Raw genomic sequence first — 27497 nt, forward strand, 5'->3', positions numbered from 1 at the left:
AACAACTCAATCATCGAAAACAAGTATAACCCAGAAATACAAATCCTCAGAGTCTTGTACGAAAAAGTCAAAGTCAACACAATACAACAAGAAATACAAAACACTTAATATTAAGTCAAATAATACATCACGGAGAACACAAGAATTTATAAATTTCGAAAAAATAAAATAACAAAAGGCAAGTGCAACCATAGAGAAATATCAACCAAGGGCACTCTCGAGGTACCGCCTTGTAGTCCCAAATTATAAATAAATTTCAACAAAAGGCACTCCCGCGGTACCGCCTCATAGTCCCAAATCATAAATAAATTCACAATCTTTCCTAATATCACCGCGGGAGCCTTCACATTTAGTTTTAAAAATTATTTTTCCCGAAATAGCATCCCGCGTTTTAGCCACCCTTATCACACCGCATGACTTCTAGTAGTTCCCCTACTAGCCACGCGTATCAAGCCCCCCTTATATCACCGCATGCGTTTTAACACCCAGACCTTATACCACCGCATGCGTATCAATATCACAATTCACACCTCAAGTGCTCAAATATCACAGCATATTATAAATTGCACATCACGTGCTCAAATATCAAAACATATCACAAATTACACCTCAAGTGTTCAAATATTATAATATATTACAAATTGCACCTCAAGTGCTCAAATATTACAATATATCACAAACTGCACATTAAGTGCTCAAATATTACAACTTGCCACAGGAATCAACAATACATTATTTTCCACAATAAGGAGCCCATGGCTGGATCATAATGTGCACAAAATTTTAACAAAATATTCGGGAGTGAACAACTCAACAAAATAATATTTCACAATTTAACACTTTGCCTCAGTATGATTTACGGTCTTTATAACTCAATACCAATTTCAACGACATGAACTGGAAAGTAATTCATCAAGGAACAACGCCTTCTTTGATCCAAACTTTTGGCAAATAGATTAATGCCTCCTTTTAAACTTACATAATAAATTATTTGCAAATGAATAATCCATAATGAAATTATCTTCAGGAAATATCAACTCAACAAAAATACGGGATTCACATAAAAATCAAAGTGGCAATCACACCAAATTATCATATAAAAATAAATTCAACAAACAAGGATTTATGCATGACAAATAAAGGATTTACTATGTTCCAACAATTTTCCAATTTAATACATAAGGGAGTCTACGAATTTCAACCAATATAATTTGCACATATAAACCAAGTACGTACTCGTCATCTCGTGTACATGGTTTCAATTACATATTTTTTACATAAAACTCAATGCCTAAGGGTTAATTTCTCCCAGTCAAGGTTAGGCAAGATACTTATCTCGACGAAAATAAACTGATACTTTAAATGATCTTCGCGAGTGAAGCCACCTCCGAACTGCTCAAATCTGAAATTCGCCCCTTAATAATACTACGATGGTCCACCACACTAAACAAATTTCAATCTACAACAATGTAACACAATTGCGCCAATATTAGCAAGATTTCTATACTTTAAGTCATTTAGACATTTTATCAAACATCTAATGTGCATAATTTTCTACAACCTCCTTCAATGGAATTTCTTCACCTAAAAATCACCTTCCACACAAATGATTGATCTCACAATCGTCTCTAGGTCATCCACAACTTCCCTTAGCACATGCATGCCCAACAATTCACTCCCAACCCACATATCTTATCAATTAATTCATTTTACAATCTCTACAATATCAACACACCTAGGTTGGGCACTTATTGCTTCCAATCACCATCCCATAAGCCCTAACACATATTTCGTACATAAATAATCATCATGCATTAGTTAGAGGTAGTAGTCATACCTATTATAGAACAAATCTTGAAAGACAACTTTTGGAGTGTTCTTGAGATTTTGAAGAAATCCTATGGAATCCATTCAAAACCTTGTTGTAACTAGTGATTGAGAAGTTAAATCATCATAAACATATACTTAGAAACTCACCTTAGGTGTGTATTGGAAGCCTTGGCCGGATGGGTGATGGAGAGAAAGCCCAAATATTGAAGAAATGACTTAGCCCCTCTCTATGACCGTCCTTGGGTTATTTAATGGGCTCCTACGTGCGCGTCCGCGCACCTGGGCAAGTGGCCGTGCATCCGGTTGCGCACCTGAGGTAGAAAGTCTCAAATATGCGCGGCCGCGCATCTGGCACAAGTCCAGTAAAATGGACATAACATTCTGTATACTTATCCAAATGACGAACGGTTTGATGCGTTGAAACTAGACTCAAAGGGCTTTGATTTGATAGTATACACCATATAACTCTTCATATCCTGAGAGGTATGCTCATTTGAGGTTAGATCTTGTGCGAACTCACTTGAAACTTTATCCCATCATATAATTTTCAACTTGACTTAGCCTTAGGGCTCTTCTTAGACCATAAACCATTCTTAATGTACCTAATACATATATTATCATGATCAACTGATATCATTCAAATTATCAGTCTTGTTTATACCCGAATTGGTATAATTAGCACCTGTCAATCTTCTTAATGGTCTTAAAACTCTTAGAATATTTTCGGGGTATTACATTTGCGGACGCGGCATATGTACTTTAAAGTCTCCGTACAGTAGCAAGCACTCTCAGCTAATAGCGGGCCTAATAAGAAGCACCTAGATCTGCACACAAAACATGTGCAGAAGAGTAGCATGAGTACACCACAACGATGCCGAGTAAGTTCCAAGCCTAACCTCGGTAGAGTAGTGACGAGGTCAGGTCCGAACCCTACTGGGATACAATAATAAGATAGGCGATATACTAAAAATAAAGTAAAAACGGAGAATTTAACAGCAAGAATTCACATAGAAACAACAATACACGAACAATGCGATAACAATAGGGGCACTCCCGAGATACAGTCTCGTAGTCCCAAAAGTAACTATGCGAGAAGATCTCTCGAGGTACCGTCTCGTAGTCTCAAAAGTAAATGTACAGGGAGAACTCCCGAGGTACCGCCTCGTAGTCTCAAAAATAAACGTGCAGGGAGAACTCCCGATGAATCGCCTCCTAGTCTCAAAAGTAAATATGCAGGGAGAGCTCTCGAGGAACTGCCTCGTAGTCTCAAAAGTAAATGTGCAAGGAGAGCTCCCGAGGAACTGCCTCGTAGTCTCAAAAGTAAACGTGCACGGAGAACTCCCGAGGAACCACCTCGTAGTCTAAAAAGTAAATACACAGCTCAAACCGATAAATACAACATTTAACAACAAAATTTCTACAGTTATACTGATAAAGAATAAAGAAAAGCAGGAAATCAACTAGGCATGCTTCACAAAGCTCAAATAAGCAGTTAAAGCACATAAACATGCGATATTAGACTAAACAGGATAGCTACACATATTGGAATACCTCAATTAAGAATGAAAACAGACTAATACTTATTTAAACGGTATAACTCAAATTAAAGGAAGAACATATTACTACTCAGTAAAATAAATCGGGTTTTACAACAAATAGCCCGTGTATGTACTCGTCACCTCACGTACACGATGCTCACATATCACAACAGTACCAAATCCTAAGAGGATTTCCCCCCACATAAGGTTAGGCAAGCCACTTATCTTGAACTAAGCTCAATCAATCAGTAAAAATGCATTTTCCTCGATAATCCGACTCCGAATGGCCCAAATCTAGCAAAAAACAATGACATATCATAAATACAACTATAATAGACTAATCTAATTAATGAAATCAAGACTTTAACAAAAATTCTAAAATCCGTCCTATAAAGTCGACCCGGGTCCACGTCTCATAATCGGGCAAAAATTACAAAATCTGAAAGCTCATTCACTCACAAGTCCAACCATACCAAATTTATCAAAATCCGACCTCAAATGACCACTCAAACCCCAAAATCAAACTCTTCAAATCCCTAGCATCAAACTCCCAAATTCCACCTTAAATACACACTAACTAGGTGGAAACATAAATGGAAAAGAAAGATTATAGATAAAAAATAAGCACAAGGGACTTACCTGATGAAATCCCTTGAAAATGCTCTCAAGAAATCGTCAACCCGAGCCAAAAATGAAGAAAATGGCCAAAAATCTCGAAGCCTCGCTTAAAAATGTTCTCGCCAGGCATTTCCGCATCTGCGGACCACCGATCGCACCTACGATGCCGCACCTACGGAATTTCTCTCGTAGGTGCGAAAATAACTTAAGGGGCTGGGTTCGCATTGGGGGCCGCACCTGCGTGCCTGCTCCTGCGAATATCTTTCGCTTCTGCGATCCTCACGCTCCAGGCCCTGTCCGCTTCTGCGATCCTCACGCTCCAGGCCCTGTCCGCTTCTGCGCTCCATCTCCACAGATGCGGATCCGCTTCTACGGGCCAATCTCGCACCTGTGCCCACAGACCAAGCTTGACCAAACCGCACTTGCGCTCCTTCTTCCGCACGAGCGAGTCCGCACCTGCGGTGTCCCCACCATAGGTGCGAAAACAAGTGAAACCAGAAAACTTCAGCAATTTGCATAAGTCCAAATTCAATCCGTTAAGTATCCGAAACACCATACAAACTTAGTCGAGCCTTCAAAATATGTCAAACAACAACAAAAACACGAATCACCCTCCAATCCAAACTTAATGAATTTGAAACTTCAAATTTCTACAACCGATGCCGAAACCTATCAAACCACGTCCGATTGAACTCCAATTTTTCACACACATCATATTCAACATTACGGACCTACCCCAACTTCCGGAATTGGAATCCGACATCAAAAATTTCACTTCCGGTCAAAATTTCCAAAAAATCGACTTTTGCCATTTCAAGCCTAATTCAGCTACAGACCTCAAATTCACAGTTCGGACATGCTCACAAATCTAAAATCACCCAACGGAGATAACGGAACCGACAGAACTCCATTCCGTAGTCATCTTCACACAGTTCTGACTACGGTCAAAATCCTAAGAATTAAGCTTCTATTTTAGGGACTAAGTGTCCCAAATCACTCCGAAACCACAACAAAACTTCCCGGGAAGTCACATAAGCAGAAAACAATACAGGGAAAGCAGTAAATAAGGGATAGGGGCTAATACACTCAAAACAATTGGCCGGGTAGTTACACCCTCCCCCTCTTAAAACAATCGTTCATCCTCGAACGATCATATAGACATACCTAAAGTGGTGAAAAGATGAGGATAGCGGATGCGCATATCATGCTCGGTCTCCCAAGTCGCCTCCACGACCAGCTGACCCCTCCACTGAACCTTCATGGAAGCAATGTTCTTTGACCTCAACTTTCGAACCTGCCTGTCCAAAATAGCCACCGGTTCCTCAACATAAGATAAATCCTTGTCCAACTGGACTGAGCTAAAATCTAACACATGAGATGGATCGCCGTGATAATTTCGGAGCATAGAAACATGGAATACTAGGTGAACTCCTGCTAGACTGGGAGGCAAGGCAAGCTCATAAGCAACCTCCCAGCATGCCGCAATACCTCGAATAGCCCGATACACCATGGGCTGAACTTGCCCCCTCTTTCCGAACCTCATAACACCCTTCATGGGTGACACCCGGAGTAGGACCCGCTCTCCAACCATGAATGCAACATCGCAAACCTTCTGATCCGCATAACTCATCTATCTGGACTGGGCTGTGCGAAGTCGATTCTGAATCACCTTCACCTTATCCAGGGCATCTTGAACCACGTCCGTACCCAATAATATAGCCTCGCCCGGTTTAACCAACCCACTGAGGACCGACACCGCATACCATACAAAGCCTCATACAGTGCCATCTGGATGTTCGATTAATAACTGTTGTTGTAGGCAAACAACGCAAGTGGCAAGAACTGATCCCACGACCCTCCAAACTCCATCACACACGCACATATCATATCCTCTAATATCTGAATAGTGTGCTCGGACTGTCCGTCCATCTGAGGGTGAAATATTGTGCTCAGCTCCACTCGAGTACCCAACTCATGCTGTTCGGCCCTCCAGAACCGTGATGTAAACTGCGTACCCCAGTCATAGATGATAGATACCAGTATGCCATGAAGCTTAATGATCTCGCGGATGTAAATTCAAGCCAGCTGCTCGGAAGAATAGGTAGTCATCACAAAAATGAAATGAGCTGACTTGGTAAGCCTATCCATAATCACCCAGACTACATCAAACCTTTGCTGAGTCCGTGGGAGTCCAACAATGAAATCCATAGTGATCCACTCCCATTTCCACTCTAGAATCTCTAACTTCTGAAGCAACCCACCTGGCCGTTGATGATCATACATCACCTGCTGGCAATTTAGATAGAGAGCCACATACTCCAATATGTCTTTCTTCATCCTCCTCCACCAGTAATGCTGCCTCAAGTCATGATACATCTTCGCGGCACCCGGATGAATGGAGTACCGCGAACTGTGAGCCTTCTGAAGAATCAACTCTCGCAAACCATCTACATTGGGCATACATAACCTGCCCTGCATCCTCAATGCACCATCATCTGCAATAATGACCTACTTAGCATCATTGTGCTGGACCGTGTCCTTAAGAACTGTTACATCCTGCATTTTCGTACGTTGAAGTTTCTTCGTAAGTTAATCGACGTAAGCTCGGGAATGAGATTAGTTTTGAGGTTATAAGTATTATGCTATTTCAAACGAGTTCGTGAAGGTGAGAGGGTAAGCAAATTAAAAAAAATGAGTTTCGTCAAAGTTTGTCATTTTGAGATAAAATACGGTCCAAGCTATAATACCCCGTATTTATGGACTAGTGCCATACAAGGTACCACATGACCATGATAGTAAGGTGTATAAAGTATGTTAAAAATGAGTAGTATTTTAAGTAATTTGAGATAATTCTTAATTATGTGATTAATTGGTTAATTATTGAATTAGTAGGGGATTAATAAATTGATTAAGGAGAAGGGGTGAAAATTTGAATAAGTTGAAAGTGTAGTAACGTGGAAGCTAAAGAATCAAAGAATTATGACTCAAAAGTAACTAAGATATGTGGCAATTCTTAAAGAAAGTGAGTCATTTCCATTTAATAATGGATAGACACATAAAACGCGAGTCATGTCCATTATTAAAAGACACAAGTCACAATTCCATTATGATATGCATTCAAAATAGAAATATTTGTATGTTACAAAGCCTAAGTTTCAAACGCAAGTCATATAGAAAATGCTAAGTATGGATCTTCAACTGTTCATACAAGATTTCACAACATCTCCAAGGAATCAAATGAGAATTCTTAGTATTTTAAGCAACGAATTTTTCCCTACTCCGATCTTGCCGTCACGTATTTTGTCGAAGGTAACGTGTGTTAGAGAGATTGTCAAGAGAATCGACTCAGGTATGTTAAGGCTATCTCTTCTTTCTTTTTGGCATGATCTATATGACACGAACGAAACGAGCAAATGCACAACTTCCATAAATGACTCTATTCATAGAAATACCAGAGATGCTTATGTTCTTGATTCCCCATGTGTCATATTATTTTATCATCTGTTCATGGGTCTAAAAAATACGTAAGTTGGTAAAGTTTATTTCATGATATTAATCAGAGGCATAATGGTCTTATGACGTACCGAGAGATTTTATTAACCTATTTCATATGCATTTCATGAATTTATACATGCACATTGACCCATGACCAGATGATGTATGTATATATATATATGTATGTATATGGGATATGGGAAAGGTTATGGCGTTATATACGCACCACCACCTGATCAGCTGGTATACGTTGATGATTTGCCCACAGTGGCCAAAATGATATGATGGGATGCCCTCAGAGGCTTGATGATATTATGAACGCATATACCTATGCATGCTATGACATTTATACGCATATGTATGACATTATAAAAATGAAATGATTCACAGAGCTATGCAAACGTACATGTCGAGTCTTTTACTCCATGTTTCTCTCATGTCTATTATTTACTGATTTTCATTCCTTACATACTCGGTATATTATTTGTACTGATGTCCCTTTTGCCTGGGTACGCTACGTTTCATGCCCGCAGGTCCCGATAGACAGGTCGAGAGTCCTCCAAGTAGGCTATCAGCTCAGCGAAAGATGTTGGCGCGCTCCATTTGCTCCGGAGTTGCTTGTTTAGTCAGTATGACTTAGACGTGTATTGTTTGGTATGGCGGGTCTCTGTCCTGACCTTTATGATAAGTATGCACTCTTAGAGGCTTGTAGACAGATGTCATGTATAAGGAAACGTGTATGGCCTTGTCGGCCTATATGTTAAGTATATGTGATGACCCAAAAGGTCATCTTATGTTTTAGAACTCGAATCTGCGCTCTTAAGCCTTAAAAATCTCATTTTACCCTCTTCGATTTGCGTGCGCAGTCGAGGCAAGTTTCCGGAAAGCTTTTATGTTAAAAATTGATGATAATAAAAATTTATGCCTTAAAAAGTTGATTGTATTTGACTTTGGTCAACATTTTTGGTAAACGGGCCTGGATTCGTGTTTTGACGGTCCTGGTGGGTCCGTATCGAATTATAGGACCTGGGCGTATGCCCGAAATCGAATTCGGAGGTCCCTAGCTTGAGTTATGAATTGTTGATGAAAATTAAAAGTTTGAAAATTAATTATTTCAAAGAATTGATTGATGTTTGGCATTGTGAGTACCTGGTTCGTATTTTGGTTTCGGATCCCGGTACAGATTCATTATGATATTTAAGACTTTTCTATGAAATTTGGTGAGAAACGGAGTTGATTTGACGTAATTCGGATGTCCAGTTGAGAAGATAGGAATTTTAAAGTGTTCTTGAGAATTTAATTTGATTTGGTACTAAATTCGTAGTTCTAGGTGTTATTTTGGCGATTTGATCGCGCGAGCAAGTTCGTATGACTTATGTGCATGTTTGGTTTGGAGCCCCGAGGGCTCGAGTGAGTTTCAGGTATGCCACAGGATATTTTGGACTTTGAAATTCTGGTATTTTGCTGCAGCAGGTATTCTGGCAAGTCCTTCTTCGTGTTCGCGAAGGTACTCTCGCGAACGCGGAGAGTAAACTGGGCAGCTGAAATTTTCTTCTTCGCGAACGCGAAGGCTTAGTCGCGAATGCGAAGCGATGGGGGCGTTACCCTTCACGAACGCCACCAACTCCTCGTGAATGCGTAGTGTTAGGCACACCTGGGGAAGAGTCGATCGTTCCTTCATCGCGAACAAGAGCAATGTCTCGTGAACGCGAAAGCTAGGGGGGTAGCCTACGTGAACGTGACACGGTCTCATGAATGCGAAGGCTTGGCAGCCTATACGTTTCGCGAGCGCGACAGTGATCTCGTGAACGCGATGCACACTGTCGCCCAGCACTTAACAGAATCCAAACACAGGTTTAAGCCATTTCTTCAACATTTTTCAAGAACCAAACGGGTAGAGGCGATTTTCAAGAGTTATTTTCTTCCCCAAAGTGTTGGTAAGTAATTCTAAATCATTTTCTTTCAATTACCCATTACATTCATGAATTATCAACCTAAAATCTAGAGTTTTCATGGTAGAATTAGGGGTTAGGGTAGAAATTAGGGATTTCGGAAATTTGGGAATTTAGACCTCAATTTGAGGTCGGATTCCAAAACTAATTATTTATTCGGGCTCGGGGGTGAATGGGTAAATGGATTTTTGTCCAAACCTCGAGTTTTGACCAAGCGGGCCTGGGGACGATTTTTGACTTTTTGGATTAAAATTTGGGAAATTTAATTTATGCAATATAATTGATTTCTTTAGCAATATTTGATATTATTAAGTCAATTTTGAATAGATACGAGTGGTTTGGAGGTGAATTCCAAAGGAAAAGCTATGATTGAGAATTAAGTGGCCTTCGGAGCAAGGTAAATGTTGTGTCTAACCCTGACTTGAGGGAATTGGGAACCTTAGATTGTTTGCTAACTGAAAATCATGTGAGCGGCGTATATGTGAGGTGACGAGTACTTATGCGCCGCCAATTTACCTGTATTCCATGTTTCTTCCATTTTCTTATATTGTTTCTTTCCTATGCTTAATTGCTACATGTTTATACTAGTGTTGTTAAAGTGATCATCATTATCATGGTTACGAATTTTCTGTTGGTAATCGAGTATTCATTTAAAAGTTGAGATTTATATTGTGGAACCAAATGTTGAAGTAAGATTTGTACTTGTTATTCTATCTCCTTGTTGATATTTATGCATTGCATTATGGTAAAGGAGAGTGTTAATGCACGAAGGGTGATGTCGTGCCATATTGTGAGTGTTAATGCACGAAGGGTGATGCCATGCCATATTATGAGTGTTGATGCACGAAGGGTGATGCCGTGCCATATTGTGAGTGTTAATGCATGAAGGGTGATGCCGTGCCATATTGTGAGTATAAAAGCACGAAGGGTGATGCCGTGCCATAATATGAGAATTAATGCACGAAGGATGATGCCGTGCCTTTTTTATTAGTTTTATGGTGAGATTGAGAGTAAAAGCACGAAGGGTGATGCCGTGCATTTTTCCTTTACTGTATTCACTATTCCTGTTGATTCATGGTATATTGACTACTCCGATGATCATTCTGTTGTAGTTCTTTATCTTGTATTCCCCTCAGTATGTTCCTCTCCCGACATTTCCTGTTTAGTTATTCATTTTTGTTATTTGTATATACACTGTTAAATTGTACAGGTTGATTTGTAGGTGCCTTGCCTTAGCCTCGTCACTACTTCGTCGAGGTTAGGCTCGACACTTACCAGTACATGGGGTCGATTGTACTGATACTGCACTCTGCACTTTCTGTGCAGATTTTGGTACCAGCTCGGGTTGATCGAGATTTTTGCTATTGGTCCGCTGTCCGGAGACTCAAGGTAGATCTGTTGGCGTTCACAGACCTTGAAGTCCCCGTCTATATTCTCTGTCCTACTGTTTCTTTCATTCAGACAATTGTATTTCTTTTAGACTATTACTTGTAGAAAATTCTAGAATGCTAGTGAATTATGACTCCAAATCCGGGTGGTAGTAATTAATACAGTTTTATAATATTCCGCACTTATCATATTTCATCTTAGTTAATTATTGTTATTTACTGAATGGAAATAAGGAATTGGTTTAATAATTTTCTAACATTGGCTTGCCTAGCAAGTGAAATGTTAGGCTCCATCACAGTCCCGTTGGTGGGAAATTCCGAGTCGTGACAGTATATAATGGATCACATTGGCCTTATAGGCCCTTATGTCACAAATATGAGTTTCTATATCAGGTTGGGTCATTCTATGTCGGGTGTTCCCTCATGTTTACTCTGATTATCTCATGACGCCCGTTGTGGCCCACTTACCTATGATGCTGTAATAAGGAAGATACGTTACGTTGGTACTCGGTTGAGTAAGGTACCGGGTGCCCGTCGCGGCCCATCGATTTGGGTCATGCCAAGAACAAGCTGATGGGGGTCATTATACTGGTGCTCCCTGATATGATCATAAAGAGAAGATCGAGAGACCACACAAGCCAATACTCGACTCGGCTCAGAAATACCTAATCTAACAAACTGGCTAGCTAAGGCCTGAACATCTAATGCCAATGGCCTCTCTGCTACTGGTAGATATGCTAAACTCCCCAAACTCTCTGCCCGACGACTCAAAGCATCGTCCACCACATTGGCCTTCCTCGGATGGTACAAAATAGTGATATCATAGTCCTTAAGTAGCTCCAACCACCTCCGCTGACGCAAGTTAAGATCTTTTTACTTGGACAGATGTTGCAAACTTCGATGATCGGTGTAAATCTCACAAGGAACACCGTACAAATAGTGCCGCTAAAATTTCAAGGTATGAACAATAGCTGCTAACTCAAGGTCTTGGAAAGGATAGTACTTTTCATGCACCTTCAGCTGTCTGGACCCATAGGCAATCACCCTACCATCCTGCATCAACACCGCGTCCAGACCAATCCGTGATGCATCACAATATACAGTATAAGACCCTGAACCTGTAGGCAATACCAATACTGGGGCTGTAGTCAAAGATGTCTTGAGCTTCTGAAAGCTCTCCTCACATTCCTATGTTCACCTGAATGGAGCATCCTTCTAGGTCAGCCTGGTTATAGGAACTACAATATATGAGAAACCCTCTACAAATCGACGGTAATACCCCGCTGAACCAAGCAAACTCCGGATCTCTGTAGTTGAGAATGGTCTGGGCCAACTCTGCACTGCGTCAATCTTCTTCGGATCCACCAGGATCCCATCACTCGATACTACATCAAGAATTCCACTGAGTCTAGCCAAAACTCCCACTTTGAAAATTTTGCATATAACTTCTTTTCTCTCAAGGTCTGAAGCACAATCCTCATGTGCTGCTCATGATCCTCCCAAGTCCGGGAGTACACCAGAATGTCTGGCTCTCGAATCTTCAACTGATGATAGCCGGAACGTAAATCAATCTTGGAAAATACCCTGCACCATGTAGCTGATCAAATAAATCATCAATATGAGGAAATGGATACCTGTTCTTCACTGTAACTTTGTTCAGCTGGTGATAATCAATGCATATACGCATAGAACCATCCTTCTTCTTAACAAACAAGACAGGAGCACCCCAAGGTGACACACTAGGCCGAATTAATCCCTTATCAAGCAACTCCTGTAACTGCCCCTTCAACTCCTTCAACTCAGGAGGAGCCATACGATACGGAGGAATAGAGATGGGCTGAGTGCCTGTCAACAAATCAATACCAAAATCAATATCTCTATCGGGCGGCATGCCCGAAAGATCAGCTGTAAACACATCTTGAAAGTCCCTCACTACTAGGACTGACTCAACTGTAGGGGTATCAATACTGACATCTCTCACATAAGCTAGATTCGTGTCATACCCTCTCTTAACCATTCGTTGATCTTTAAGAAATGAAATAACTCTGCTGGGAGTATACTCTAAGGTACATCTCCACTCTAATCGTGGTAATCCTGGCAAATCCAGCGTCGCGATTTTGGCGTGACAATCAAGAATAGCATAATAGGGTGACAACTAGTCCATGCCCAAAATAACATCAAAGTCTACCATACTGAGCAATAATAAATCATCTATGGTCTCAAAACCACTAAGAGCAATCAAACACGACTGATACACGGTGTCCACAAGAAGAGAATCTCCCATAGGAGTTGACACATAAACAAGGGAACTCAAGGAATCCCAAGATACGCCCAAATACGGGGAAAAATAAGAGGACACATAGGAATAAGTGGAGCCTGGATCAAATAAAACTGACGCGTCTCTATGACAAACTGGAACAATACTTGTAATGATAGAGTCAGAAGCAATTACCTCTGTACGAGCAGAAAAAGCATAATATCTGGCCTGGCCTCCTCCTCTAGGGAGAACTCGTCCTCCCCGACCTCCACCTCGAGCTGGTTGAGTAGGTAGGACGGTAGCTGATGCTGGAATCATAGCTTGAGGACCCGGTGGAACACGTGGTGGCTGAGAAGTCTACAGAGGTGAACCCCTCCTAAGTCTGGGGCAATCCCTCATCATATAGCGAGTGTCACCATACTCAAAACAACCCCTAGGAGGGCATGGTTGCCGTGACTGACTCGGGCTAGGTCTGTTGGACTGGCCGCTAAAAGCACCCCGAGTAGGAGGCACACTAGATACTGGCGGTGCATAATAAGGCTCCTGGGGCCTAGTAGGGGTTAGAACTCCACTGGCAGCTGGAAGCGCTGAATGAACGGGGTGACTCACATAACTACTACCATGCCGAACTGCAGCTGGGGCACGTATACCACTGTAAGTGCCAAACTCTCGAGTCCTCTTGGCCTCCCTCTCATCTCTATCCCGAGCAAGCATGCCCTCTAATCTCCTGGCAACACTCATAACCTATTGATAAGAAATATCCATCTCCAACATCCTGGCCATACTAATCCGGATACTGGGGTGGAGTCCCTCAATAAACCGTCGAACCCTCTCTCGAATTGTGGCAACCAAGGCCGGTGCATGTCGGGCCAAATCACTGAAGCGGACTGCATACTCTGACATAGTCATAGCACCCTGGCGCAACTGCTCAAACTCTGCGCGCCATGAGTCCATGAGGCTCTGAGGGACATACTCTCTCAAAAACATGTCCGAGAATTGAGTCCAAGTAAGTGAAGCTACCTCAGCCAGACTTCTCAACTCATAAGCACACCACGGCAGATAGGCTGATTCTCTAAGATGGAAGGTGGCAAAATAAACCCCACTCGTCTCCGCTATGCCCATAGTACGGAGAATACGATAACACTCCTCAAGAAAATCCTGAGCATCATATGTATCCAATCCACTGAAGGTAGGTGGGTGGTACTTCTTGTACCTCTCAAGTCTGAGCTGCTCTGCCTCAGAAGTGGCTGTCCTAGTCTCGTGCTGAACCAGAGCTACCGGCTGCATAGGGATGAACTTTGGGGCCTGGTCAACCTGGACCCTCTACTTAGGAGTACGAGCTGCGGGAGTCTGTGCCCCTCCCCCGGCCTGAGATATGGCAGGAGTAAGTGGAATCAATCCAGCCTGAGCTAAGGTGCTGAACATACTCAGAAGCTGGGCTAGAGTCTCCTAGCGAGCTGGTGCAGCATTAGGCACCTTAGGTGCCTTCCCTCCAGCTGGAGCTACTGGGGGCTCCTCTGTCACAGTGCGCGGGGGTGCTCTTGCTGCACCACATGGTCGTCCTCGGCCTCTACCCCGGCCCCGGCCTTTCGCGACAATAGCAGGGGGCGCGGGCGCCTGGTCATCAGATCCTCCGGTACGGGACCTCACTATCTGTGAGAAAGAATAGAATACAAAAGGTTAGAATTTTTTTGATGTCAACAAATTTCGCACGACAAAGAATCAAAGAAGTATAATTTTTCCTAACAGTTCCATAGCCTCCCGAAGATAAGTACAGACGTCTCCGTTCTGATCCGCGAGACTCTAATAAACCGGCTTGTGACTCACGACACCTATGAACCTAGAGCTCTGATACCAACTTGTCACGACCCAAACTCCCTTTGTATAACGTCGTGACGGTACCAAGTTTCTATGACTAGGTAAGCCTAACAAATTGCACAAATAACAATACAAAAGTAAAACTTGGCAACTAACAGTAGTGGATAACTAAATAACTAGTAACAATGCCGCTTGGCATGTACAATAACCAATACTATATAATACATAGTCTTCCTAAAACTCGAAACATCGTAAGTCACAAGCTACAGAAGAAAACTAGTATCTATTTACACCAGAGTCTAATAAAACAAGTACGAAAGGTAGATGACATAGGAGATAATAGAGGGGGACTCCGAGGTCTGCGAACATGGCAGATGTACCTTGAAGTCTCCGTACAGCAGCAAACACTCTCAGCTAATAGTGGGGCTGATAAGGAGCACCTGGATCTGCACACAAAAATATGTGCAGAAGAGTAGCATGAGTACACCACAACGGTACCCAGTAAGTGCCAAGCCTAACCTTGGTAGAGTAGTGACGAGGTCAGGTCCGGGCCCTACTAGGATATAATAATAAGATAGGCGATATACTAAAAATGAAGTAAAAACGGAGAATTTAACAGTAAGAATTCACAGAGAAACAACAACACACGAACAATGTCATAACAACAGGGGCGCTCCCGAGATACCGTCTTGTAGTCCCAAAAGTAAATATGCGAGGAGATATCCCGAGCTACCGCCTCGCAATCTAAAAAGTAAATGTACAGGGAGAACTCCCGAGGTACCACCTCGTTGTCTCAAAAGTAAATGTGCAGGGAGAACTCCTGAGGAACCGCCTCGTAGTCTCAAAAATAAATATGCAGGGAGAACTCCTGAAGAACCGCCTCGTAGTCTCAAAAGTAAATGTGCAGGGAGAACTCCTGAGAAACCGCCTCATTGTCTCATAAGTAAATGTACAGGGATAACTCCCGAGGAACCGCATCGTAGTCTCAAAAGTAAATACACAGCTCAAATTGATAAATACAACAGTTAACAACAAGATTTCTACAGTTCTACTGATAAAGAACAAGGAAAAGTAGGAAATCAACTAGGCATGCTTTACAGAGTTCAAATAAGCAATTAAAGCACGCAGACATGCGATATTAGACTAAAAAGGAAAGCTACACATACTGGAATAGCTTAATTAAGAATGAAAACGGACTAATACTTATTTAAAATAACTCAAATTAAAGGAAGAACGGATTACTAAACAGTAAAATAAAACGGGTTTTACAACAAATAGCCCATGTACGTACTCGTCACCTCACGTACACGACGCTCACATATCACAACAGTACCAAATCCTAAGGGGATTTCCCCCACACAAGGTTAGTCAAGCCATTTACCTCGAACCAAGCTCAATCAATCAGTGAGAATGCCCTTTCCTCGATTATCTGACTCCGAATGGCCCAAATCTAGCCAAAAATAATTACATATCATAAATAAAACTATAATAGAGTAATCTAATTAATAAAATCAAGACTTTAACAAATAATTCGAAATCCATCCTAAAAGGTCGACCCGGGCCCATGTTTCAGAATCGGGCAAAAATCACAAATTCCGAAAGCCCATTCACTCACGAGTCCGACCATACCAAATTTATCAAAATTCGACCTGAAATGACCACTCAAAATCCAAAATCATACTCTTCAAATCCCTAGCCTCAAACTCCCAAATTTCACCTTAAATACACACTAGCTAGGTGGAAAAATAAATAGGGAAGCAAGATTATTGATCAAAAATAAGCATAAGGGACTTACCTGGCGAAATCCCTCGAAACTGCTCTCAAGAAATCGTCAACCCGAACTCAAAAATGAAGAAAATGGCCAAATAATCTCGAAGCCTCGCTTGAAAAGTTTCTGCCCAGGCATTTCCGCATCTGTGGACCACCGGTCGCACCTGCGACACTGCACCTACGGAATTTCCCTCGCAGGTGCAAAAATGACTCAAGGGGCTGTGTCGCATCTGCGTGTAAGGGGTCGCACCTGCGCGCCCGCTCCTGCGGATATCTTCCGCTTTTGTGATCCTCATGCTCTAGTCCTCATCCACTTCTGCGCTTCATCTTCCACAAATGCGACTCCACTTCTACGGGCCAATCTCCCACTTGTGCCCACATACCAAGCTTGACCAAACGCAACTGCTCTCCTTCTTCCGCACGTGCGAGTCCGCATATGCGGTCTCCCTACCGCAAGTGCAAAAACACCAAAAACCAGAAAACTTCAGCAATTTGCATAAGTCCAAATTCAATCCATTAATCATCCAAAACACACCCGAGGCCCCCGGGACCTCAACCAAATATACCGATGTAACGACCCGGTCGGTCGTTTTGAGAGTAATAGCCCTAATCCCCTATTTTCTGCTTTCCCCGTATCTGTTTCTACTTATGTGACTTGTCGGGAGGTCTTGTTTTTGGTTTCAGAGTGATTTGGGATACTTAGTCCGTAAAATGAAAGTTTAAGTCTTAGGATTTTTGTTTTAGTTGGAACTGTGTGAAGATGACTCCGGAATAGAGTTCCGTCGGTTCTGTTATCTTAGTTGGGTGATTCTGGACTTAGGAGCGTGTCCGGACTGTGAATTGGAGCTCTGTAACTGATTTAGGCTTGAAATGGTGAAAGTCGAATTTTTGGAAATTTTGACTGGTAGTGGAATTTTTGATATCGGGGTCGAATTCTGATTCCGGAAGTTGGAGTAGGTCCGTAATGCTGAATATGACTTGTGTACGAAATTTGGGGTCAATCGGATGTGGTTTGGTAGGTTTCGACATTAGTTGTAGAAATTATAAGTTTCAAGTTCATCAAGTTTGAATCGGAGAGTGAATTGTGATTTTAGCGTTGTTTGGTGTGATTCGAGGGCTCGACTAAGTTCGTATGGTGTTTTAGGACTGATTTCTATGTTTCGTTGAGGTCCCGGGGGCCTCGGGTGTGTTCGGGTGATTAGCGGATGAAATATTGGACTTATGCAATTGTTGAAGCTTTGTTGGTTTCTGGTGTTTCAAACCTGCGGTGGGGAGACCACAGGTGTGGGATCGCACGTGTGGAGTGAAGGGCGTATGTGCGCTTTTGGTCAAGAAAGTCTGTGAGCGCAGGTGCAAGAAGGGAGCCGCATCTGCGCATCCGCAGATGCAGAGTGATGGTCGAAGGAGCGGGATAGGCGGCCTGGGCAAGGGTCGCAGATGCGGCCCAAAGCTCGCAGATGTGGTCCTAGCCATTTAAGTCATTTTTGCATCTGCGATGGATTTCCCGCAGGTGCGGTACCGCAGGTGCGGTTGAAGGCTCGCAGAAACGAGTTTACTGGGCAGAAAATAGGATTTTGAGGGTTGTTGTCCCATTTCGATTTTGGGAGTTTGAGAGCTCGGTGTGAGGTGATATTTCGAGATTTCCTCAAGGAGATTGTTGGGCTAAGTGGTTCTAACTCGGATTGGACTATATTTCATGAATTTAGTGTTATTTTAATCTTCTAATTAGGGATTTGAATTGAAAATTTGGGGAAAAATGGTAGAAACTTCTTAGGCTATAATTTCGAGTTTTGAAAGGTAATTTGAGGTCGGATTCGAGTAAATCTTGTACGGTTATACTCGTGAGTGAATGAGTGTTTGTATTTTGTGACTTTTACCCGATTACGAGACGTGGGCCCGGAGAGACCTTTTGGGGCAATTTTCTAATTTCTTGCTTTAGCTTTGATTTCATTAATTAGATTAGTCTATTATAGTTGTATTTATGATATGTAATTGTTTTTGGTTAGATTTGGGCCATTCCGAATCGAATATTCGTAGAAAAGGCATTGTTATCGATTGATTGAGCTTGGTTCGAGGTAAGTGGCTTGCCTAACCTTGTGTGGGCAAAATCTCCTTAAGATTTGGTACTATTGTGATATGTTAGCGCCGTGTACGTGAGGTGACCAGTACGTACACAGGCTATTTGTTGTAAAACTCGATTTATTTTATTGAGTAGTGATCTGTTCTTCCTTTAAATTGAGTTATACCATTTAAATGAGTATTAGCCTATTTTTCATTCTTAATTGAGCTATTCCAATATGTGTAACTATCCTGTTTAGTCTAATATCGCATGTCTACGTGCTTTAACTGCTTATTTGAACTCTGTGAAGCATGCCTAGTTGATTTTCTACTTTTTCTTGTTCTTTATCAGTTTAACTGTAGAAATCTTGCTGTTAACTGTTGTATTTTATCAGTTTGAGCTGTGTATTTTCTTTGATACTACGAGGTGGTTTCTCGGGAGTTCTCCCTGCATATTTACTTTGAGACTACGAGGCGGTTCCTCAGTAGTTCTCCCTGCATATTTACTTTTGATACTACGAGGTGATTCCTCAGGAGTTCTACCTGCACATTTATTTTTAAGACTACGAGGCGGTACCTCAGGAGTTCTCCCTGTACATTTACGTTTGAGACTTCGAGGCGGTTCCTCAGGAGATCTCCTCACATGTTTACTTTTGGGACTACGAGACGGTATCTCGGGAGCGCCCCTGTTGTTATCACATTGTTTGTGTGTTGTTATTTTTCTATGAATTCCTTCTGCTAAATTCTCCATTTTACTTCATTTTATTATATCATCTGTCTTGTTATTATATCCTAGTAGGGCCCGGACCTGACCTCATCACTACTCTACCGAGGTTAGGCCTAGCACTTACTGGGTACCAATTATGGTGTACTCATGCTATTCTTCTGCACATATTTTGTGTGCAGATTCAGGTGCTCGTTATCAGCCGCATTATCAGTGAGTCGAGACAGCTTTGAAGACTTCAAAGTATATCTGCCGCATCTGCAGACCTCGGAGTTCCCCCCTTATTCTCCCCCGTGTCAAACACTTACCGTATTTCTTTTTATTAGACTCTGGTATATAGAGATACTATTTCTTTCTGTTGCTTGTGACTTACATGCTACGGGTTTTGGGAAGATTGTGTATTATAGAGTATTGGTTATTGTACATGGCGAGCGGCATTATTACTAGTTATTCAGTTATCCACTACTGTTAGTTGCCAAGTTTTACTTTCGTATAGTTATTTTCGCAATTTTTTAGGCTTACCTAGTCGTAGAGACTAGGTGCCGTCACGACGTTATACGGAGGGAGATTGGGTCATGATAACTAAAAAGTCCTAAAACACCATACGAACTTAGTCGAGCCCTCAAAACACGTCAAACAACAACAAAAACACGAATCACCCTCCAAACCAAACTTAATGAACTTAAAACTTCAAATTTCTGTAACCGATACCGAAACCTATCGAACCACGTCCGATTGACCTCAAATTTTGCACACAAGTCATATTCAACATAACGGACCTACTCCAACTTCCGGAATCAAAATCCGACCCGATATCAAAAAGTCCACTTCCGGTCAAAATCTCAAAAAATTCGACTTTCGCTATTTCAAGCCTAAATCAGCTACAGACCTCAAATTCACAATCCGGACACGCTCTTAAGTCCAAAATCATCCAACGGAGCTAATGGAATCGATGAAACTCCATTCCAGAGTCGTCTTCATACAGTTCCGACTACGGTCAAAATCCTAAGACTTAAGCTTCTATTTTAGGGACTAAGTATCCCAAATCACTCTGAAACCACAACAAAACCTCCCGGCAAGCCACATAAGCAGAAAAAGATACGGAAAAAGCAGTAAATAGGGGATCAGGGCTAATACACTCAAAACGATCGGCCGGATCGTTACATTTCTCATCCTCTTCTCTTATCTTGTAAGCACCATATGAATTTATTTTCTTTGTTATGGACATTTACGCTTCGTAATTTGCTTATACCACTTAATTTTCACCTAAAAGGTATAATATACTTAATCAAAAAAAGAAGAGAAAAGGTTAACATTGTAATTTAATTAAAACAAATATTCCTTTAATAAAATTTAAACAATTTAACTTTAATCAAAATTGAAATTATGAAGAGACAAAGAAGTAATATAGATCGGTATTACATTTATTTAATCTTGCATAGACTTTACATAAAAGCATAGTGAATAAATAAATATGAGAGAAAATCTTAGGTTCTCTTTTAGTGAGCACGAATCGTTCATTTTCTCTAAACTCTAGAACGCGTGTTTAACATTTCTAATTTTCTTTCCATGTCATAAAGTAACTCTATTTACATGTAAAATAAAAAATAAAAGTATGGCATGACTATAATTAGAAATTGAAAAGTTAAAACTCACCTTAAAATCTGCAAAGATAAAATAAAAGAGTGTAATATTGCACTTGAAAAATCAACATCTTTAGCACCGCAAGAATCTACTTTGCGCAATAAAGGATTTAGCAATATTATCAATAGCATAATTTTTCTAACTCATCAACACATCGCTATATAGTATTTGCTTTCATAGGATGTTGCACCTAATCTTCATAAGTCCGTCCACAATTTTTATAATACACAAGTAATTTTTATTTATTGAATATATAGGTCAGAGAATTCAATGATCTATCTCTAAACCTCACGTGATTATTTTTGGTCTACATATCTGAATGTCTTTAGTTCTTTTTAATGAATAATTACTTTCTCTAGAAAATTAGGAATACCTATAGTTATTTGCTTTATTGGTAGAGCAGCTTATCTCTTCTTAAATTAGAGAATACTTCTTGAAAAGCTATTTTCTTTTATATTTAAAGAATTTATTGATTGAACAATTTTATTCCTTATTAATGGGTACTTGTCTTGTTCATTTAATTTAGTTTTTATTATTAAAAGAAAATTTTCTTCCTTATTGAAAAGTTATTTTTCCCTTTTAAGACGTTACACTGATTTACTAAAATAGTAAACGTAATAATAACTTACCCAATTGCAATTTAAGATTTAAGAATAGATCAAACCAAGATATTAATAAAAAAGGAAAAATATAAAAAATAAAAGGGGCATATTTGTCTTTTGTACTTAAACTTTTTATATTAAAGTTATACTCATTAAGCATAGATATGACGTTGTGTCACGACACAAAATCCCACCACAGACATCATGATGGCACTTAGTCTTTAAGACTAAGTAATCCGATTATAATCACAATTCAAGCCATTTTTTTAAACATATAATTTAATACAACCTCCCAAGACTGGTAATACTGAGTCACGAACTCTAACTGAATACATGAAATTATCTCTAGGGTCAAATATACAATATTGTTCGTATAAGAAATTAACAGTACAATAAAATGGAAAGACTCCAAGGGACTACGATGACCAAGCAGTCATACCTTGAATCCTTGCGATCATACTCTAATCTCTGTCCAAATCTGATATCTTCAATATCTGACTAACCTCAGTAGAGTAGTGACGAGTTACAGTCAAGACACTCACTAGTCAAATAACCTGTGCAATATAGCATATAAAATAATAGAAAACAAATAGCACTGATAGCAACATAAATCAACTAGTGATTTAATCAGCAAGGCAACAGAAACACCATAAATATTGCTCAAACGAATAATAAACACAGGTACAATGTGATGACCCAAAATGTCATCTTTAAATTTAATAAGTAATTATGTGTTCTAAGATCTCGAAAAGTACTAATTATTATTCCTCGACTTGCGTGCGTAGTCCGTAAAAATTTTCGGAAAGATTTTATGTGAAAAATGGATTAAAATGTGAAATAGAGCCTTAAAACTCAACTGAGTTGACTTTGGTCAATATTTTAAGTAAATGGACCCGGATAAGTATTTTGACAGTTCTGGTAGCTCCGTATCGTGATTCGGGACTTGGGCGTATGCCCAAAATTTAATTTGGAAGTCCATAGCTCAAGTTATGACCATTTAACAGAAACTAGTAATTTAAAGGCTAAAGATTTCCAAGTTTGACCACGCGGTTGAATTTATGATATCGGAGTCGGAATCCAATTCTGGAAATTTGAATAGCTCCGTTATGTCATTTATGACTTGTGTTCCAAATTTGAAGTCATTCCGGATTCATTTAATATGTTTTGGCACGAGATTTGCAAATTGAAAAGTTTAAAACTTAGAAGTTCAAATCGAGGTGTGAATTATAATTTCGATGTTGTTTGACGTAAATTGAAACCCCGAGTAAGTCCGTATTATGTTTCAGGACTCGTCCTGAGTGGCTCGGATGAGTTTTGGACGAGCCACAGAGCAATTGGAACCTGCTGCCCAGTGTTGGTTCTGGTGTGTCGCAACTGCGACATTTTGTGCGCAGGTGCGTGGTCCCTCCTGCGGAATACCAGTCGCTTCTGCGACACTGGACAGCCCTACCGAGCTCCACTTCTGCGGAGAAATGAGTGTAGGTGCGAAACTACATCCGTGATGGACGAGTCGCTTCTGCGAGGAAGACCGCTTCTGCGATGTCGCAGGTGCGGCATTTTTGGGCGCAAATGCGGTGTGATGACCCAAAAAGATCATCTTATATTTTAGAACTCGAATCTGCGCTCTTAAGCCTTAAAAATCTCATTTTTACCCTCATCGATTTGCGTGCGCAGTCCGTGCAGGTTTCCGAAAATCTTTTATGTTGAAAACTAATGAATATAAGAATTTTTTCCTTAAAGTTAATTTTAATTGACTTCGGTCAAAAGTTTTGGTAAACGGAACTGTATCCATGATTTGACGTCCCCCGTAGGTTCGTATCGAATTATGAGACCTAGGCGTATGCCCAGAATCGAAATTGGAGGTCCCTAGCTTGAGTTATGAATTTTTGATGAAAATTAAAAGTTTGGAAATTATTTATTTTTTAAGAACTGATTGATATTTGGCTGGACAGTGAGTTCATTTAATTCGGACTCCAGCAATATTTCTTCTCGTTTTCAAAAGGAAAGGAGGCCTAGGGCGGTTTTTCAAAGATATTTTCTTTCCCAAATCATAGGTAAGTGTTCCCTAACTCGTTTCATTCAATCTTTTACTTTATTTTACTAGAATTCAACCTAAAATGTAGAGTCTTCACGGTAGAATTAGGGGTTAGGGTAGAAACTAGGGATTTCGGGAATTTGGGGATTTAGACCTCAATTTGAGGTCGGATTTCAAAACTAATTACATATTTGGGCTCGGGGATGAATGGGTAAAAGGGTTTTGGTCCGAACCTCGTGTTTTGACCAAGCAGGCCCGGGGTTGATTTTTGTTTTCCCGACTTTTTGGAGGAAAATTTGGAATATTTAATTTATGAAATATAATTGATTCCTTTACAAATATTTGATATAATTGAGTCATTTTTGAATAGATACGAGTGGTTTAGAGGTGAATTCCAAAGAAAAAGTTGTGATTGAGAATTAAGTAGCCTTCAGAGCGAGGTTAGTGCCTTGTCTAACTTTGGCTTGAGGGAATAGGTATTATGTGTTCATTTGCTACGTGATTGGTTGTTGAATACGATGTATAGGTGAGGTGACGAGCATCTATGCGTCGTTGTCGAGTCATAGCATGCGAGTGAATTCTATTCTTGTCTATTTTGTAGCCTTAAATTCTACTATCCATGCTTAGCGTGTTATTTGAAATGTTGGGTGACTCATATTTGGTTTCACTGAGATTTGGTAACTTTCAAATATTGATTTGAGGTTGAGATTACATTGTGCTATTGATTATGGGAAAAATACTGGTTTTTTGTGATACTCTTATCTATCCGTTGTTATTGATTATGTGATTTGTGAGGAGGAGTGTAAAGCACGAAGGGTGATGCCGTGCATGCATTATTTATATTGTGAGGAAGAGTGTAAAGCACGAAGGGTGATATAGTGTATATTATGAGAGGTTTAAAAGCACGAAGGGTGATGTCGTGCCGTTCTATTTATTTATTTGGGTGAGGAGGAGTATAAAAGCACGAAGGGTGATGTCGTGCTGTTCTATTTATTTATTTGGTGAGATTGAAAGTACACGAAGGGTGATGCCGTGCAGTTTTCCTTTGCTATTTTAATTGCTCCATTCATTTACGGATTTTCTGTTTAATTCTGTCTTTTCATTATTCTCACTATTTATGTTGTATTCCCTCACTGTATGTCCCCTTCCCATTATTTCTGCGTTATTGCTTTACTCACTGTTGTTGCCACTAGCATGATTATACTGTTCAGGTTATATGTGGGAGTCTTGTCCTAGCCTCGTCACTACTTCGCCGAGGTTAGGCTCGACACTTACTTGTACATGGGGTCGGTTATACTGATGCTGCACTCTGTACTTTTTGTGCAGATTTTGATACCGGCTCAGGTTTATCGAGATTTGCTACTGCTCCGCTGTTCGGAGACTCAAGGTAGATCTGTCGGCATTCACAGACCTTGATGTCCTTGTCTATCTTTTATGTCCTACTGTTTTCTTTCATTCAAACAATTGTATTTCTTTCAAACTATTACTTGTAGTAAATTCTAGAATGCTCGTAAATTGTGACTCCAGATCCGGGTGGTAGTAATAAATACAATTTTTATTATATTCCGCACTTATTATATTTCATCTTAGTTAATTATTCTTATTTACTGAATGTAAATAAGGAATTGGTTTAACGATTTTCTAACGTTGGCTTGCCTAGCAAGTGAAATGTTATGGCCATCACGGTCCCGTCGGTGGGAAATTTTGGGTCGTGACAGTTGGTATCAAAGCACTAGGTTGTTTAGGTCTCACGATTCACGAGCAAGCTTAGTAGAGTCTGGCGGATCGGCACAGAGACGTCTGTGCTTATCTTCCAGAGGCTATGAAGTTGAGGAACAAGTTTCACTTCTATCCTTCTCTGTCGTGCGATTTTTCTTTCTCAATACTGATTGAACTCTTCTACTCTTATTCTATCACATATGGAGAGAACACGTACCGTTTCCTCAGAGGACACCCCAGGAGTATCTTGATAGTTGTCACGAGGTTCTACGGAACATGGGTATAGTGGAGACCAATGGGGTCGATTTTGCTGCATTTTAGATGACTGGTTCCACCAAGAAATGGTGGAGAGATTACTTGTTGACCAGACCAGCTGGGTCGCCTGCTCTTATTTGGGACCAGTTCTCTCAGATCTTCATGGAGAAGTTTTTGGCCTATCACATTGAGAGAGGAGCATCTCCATCAGTTTCAGCATCTCCAGCAGGGTAGTATGACTGTTACTCAGTATGATACCCGTTTTGTGGATTTGGCCTGCCATGCTATTCTTCTGCTTCCCACCGAGAGAGAGAGGGTGAGGAGGTTCATTTATGGACTTGCTCAGCCTATCAGATTGCAGATGGCTAAGGAGACTGGGAGTGAGATTTCCTTTCAGGCGGCTACTAATGTCGCGAGACGAGTCGAACTGGTTCTTACTCAGGGAGGTCAGGGGTCTGACAAGAGACCTCGTCATTTCGGTGAGTTCAGCGGTGCCTCATCTAGGGGTAGGAGTACTTTTGGTAGAGGCCATCCTCCTAGGCCGTTTCATTTAGCGCTCCAGACATCCCACGGTGCCTCAGGTGGTCGTGGCCCTCAGACGCATTATTCCGACCAGCTAGCCTACAATGCACCACCAGCTCCTATTAGTGCACCTCCCCTCCAGAGTTATCAGGGTGGTTATTCAGGTCGACAGGGTCAGTTTCAGGTCCAGCAGTCACAGCACCCGAAGTTATGTTATACTTGTGGTGATCCGAGGCACATTGCTTGATTTTGCCCTCGGGCAACGGGAAACTCACAACATCAGAGTTCTCGTGACATGGTTCCAGCACCAGTTGCTGCACCACCTGCTCATCCATCCAGAGGCAGGGGCCAGGAAGCCAGAGGTAGAGGCCAGACTGTTAGAGGTGGAGGTCTGGCCGTTAGAAGTAGAGACCAGCCAGTTAGAGGCCATCCCAGGGATGTAGTTCAGGGTGGTGGGCCCCAGCCCCGGTGTTTTGCTTTCCCAGCCAAGCCTGAGGCTGAGTCATCTGACGCTGTTATCACAGGTACTGTTTCAGTTTGCAGTAGAGATGCTTCAGTCCTGTTTGATCTGGGATCTACTTACTCCTATGTGTCATCTTATTTTGCTTCCTATTTGGTTATGCTACGTGATTCTTTGAGTGCTCCTGTGTATGTGTCCACACCAGTGGGAGATGCTATTGTATTTATTGTTCGTGTATGGTCACCATTGGGAGTCTTGAGACTCGTGTAGATCTCCTACTTCTCGATATGGTTGATTTTGATGTCATACTGGGTATGGATTGGCTGTCACCTTATTAGGCTATATTAGATTGTCACGCCAAGACAGTGACCTTAGCCTTGCAGGGGTTGCCTCGATTAGAGTGGAGAGGGAATCTTGGCTATTCTGCCAGCAAAGTTATCTCTTATGTGAAGGCTCGATATATGGTCGAGAAGGGGTGTCTAGATTATTTGGCTTATGTCCGCGATTCTAGTGCGGAGGTTTCTTCCATAGATTCGGTGCCGGTTGTTCGTGAGTTTCCAGAGGTGTTTCCTGCAGACCTGCCGGGGATGCCACCCGACAGGGATATTGATTTCTGCATTGATTTGGCTCCGAGCTATCAGCCTATTTCCATTTCGCCATATCGCATGGCCTCGCCAGAGTTGAAAGAATTGAAGGAGCAGTTATTTAGATTTGCTTGATAAGGGCTTCATTAGACCTAGTGTCTCACCTTGGGGTGCACCTGTGTTATTTGTGAAGAAGAAAGATGGATCAATGAGGATGTGTATAGATTA

This window comes from Nicotiana tabacum, chromosome 4 (genome assembly GCF_000715075.1).
Source record: "Nicotiana tabacum cultivar K326 chromosome 4, ASM71507v2, whole genome shotgun sequence".
Taxonomy (NCBI): domain Eukaryota; kingdom Viridiplantae; phylum Streptophyta; class Magnoliopsida; order Solanales; family Solanaceae; genus Nicotiana; species Nicotiana tabacum.